Raw genomic sequence first — 1882 nt, 5'->3', positions numbered from 1 at the left:
TTTTCTGTTATTGTCTGGAACAGAAAGTGAAATAAAATACGGAATGCGAGACAGACTGCTGTTGTTGACGCCGTAAAAAAGAAAGCCAAGAGCCCCCCCAAAAAAAAAAGAAAAAGACAACACATTTTTAAAATGTAAGATGGTGTGTTTTGAATAGTTCATTGTATAAGTTTTCTTGACTCCCTCTCCACTCACTGCTTTTCTCTACTGTCCAGAACATCGGTTTTAATGTGGAGTTTTTGGTTATTGGAACATTTATAGTGTAGGCAGTGGTCGTGGGAGTGGCAGCAAAGGGCAGCAGAGGTAGCACATTATTCATAGTTGTTATGATGAGTAGGCCGGCTATGAGAGTCGTTATGAAGTTGTGTAGGTCTTCAGGGGCGGATTGGCGAATACAAGTGCTTCTTCTCTTCTTTTTTTTTAATGTTGCAATTGACAGGGTGGAAAAGGTAACGGGTCAACGTAAGGTCATATCGAGAAAAATGAAATTTAAAAAAAAATTCAAAATAACCATCACCAACTACAACAAACAACAACAACAAACAGCTGGATTATAGCATGACGTTCTTCCGAGTCTACGTAATTTGTAAAGGCCATGATTCTAATTTAAAGCCGTCTTGGAATAATTAATTTAATTGAAATGCCGTGTTGTGTAGTCTCCCCTGACGCATGACGTCATTCTGTGAACTTTATTACTGAGCGAGATGTGACTAATATACTGTTTAATTTTCCGAGACCTTCTCTTGTTCCGGTTACTTGCTGGTGGGTGATCTGGTGCAGTCTGCTTCAGTTTGCTCTTTCTGCTTTTTTTTCACCAGTCTCGCCTTCGTCCATGTCTCAGTGGGTGGTTAGCGGGTGCTCTTTTGTGGTTTGCTTCTTCTATCCTATCAAACATCTATCATCTTTATCTCCCCTCCTTCTTTTTCGTGAATGTTACTCTCTTGTAACACCTCTAATCTTCGGCACTTATAATATGACCTTTTTGTTTTGAAAGTGCCGTAAAACACTTAAAAAACTAAAACTGAGCTTTCGTCCATGTTTGTGCCCTAGCTAAATGACGGTGCTCGGTTTTCCCCTAAATTACTTCTAGGAGTATAGTGGCGGTTAGTTATCACAGTAGTACTAGCGATGCCAGGTTCTAGGATAGGCAACAAGAAAAAAAAAACTACATGGTAGCACCAGGTGCTAAAACAGGCAGTAAGGAAAGCTGCATGATCATACTAATTACAGCGGTATTTGGTGCTGTTGCTGCTGCTGCTGCTGCTTATGCTGATGGTGGTGAGGATGAAGATGATGATGGTGATATCCTTACCTTTTCTCTGGTCTTCCCGATTTGTGTTTATCGCACCTTTTGGCATTGTGACGTAGATGCGCGCACTTTTGCTACTATAGCTTGTAGTCATTAGGTTAAACATTTTTTTGTATGTTCCTGTTTAAGCCCTTGATCGTGCGAAACGTTGAACCTTTATAAAATTTTCTTGGAAATTTTACAAGTCTAAACTCTTTTTTATTCCTTGCTATTTACAATGATGGTGGTGATGATGATGATGGTGGTTGTGGTGGTTGTGGTTGCGATGATGGTGATGGCGGCGGTGATGATGGTGGTGACGAAGATGACGACGAGGTCCGGTTCGCGCGTGTCTCTGCGCGTGAGTGTTACGTGAGTAGGTGAGCAGGGACCATAATAATATATCACCCACCGCTTTCACGAGTGCTTCACTACTCGGCCCACGCTCGCTGCTTAGTGCTTACCTCACTCGCCTCCTAGAGCGGACGGAGAGAGGCAGCTTTCATTATCACACTGGAGCTCGACTCCGGTTACTAGCATTACCTAATCTCTCCACCCGGGGGGTTTTATCCTGATGTTTTTCATTGGGGGGGG

Source organism: Aplysia californica, unplaced genomic scaffold (genome assembly GCF_000002075.1).
Source record: "Aplysia californica isolate F4 #8 unplaced genomic scaffold, AplCal3.0 scaffold00444, whole genome shotgun sequence".
Taxonomy (NCBI): domain Eukaryota; kingdom Metazoa; phylum Mollusca; class Gastropoda; order Aplysiida; family Aplysiidae; genus Aplysia; species Aplysia californica.
The sequence above is the reverse complement of the archived record's forward strand: the minus strand, read 5'-3'. Positions refer to the sequence as shown.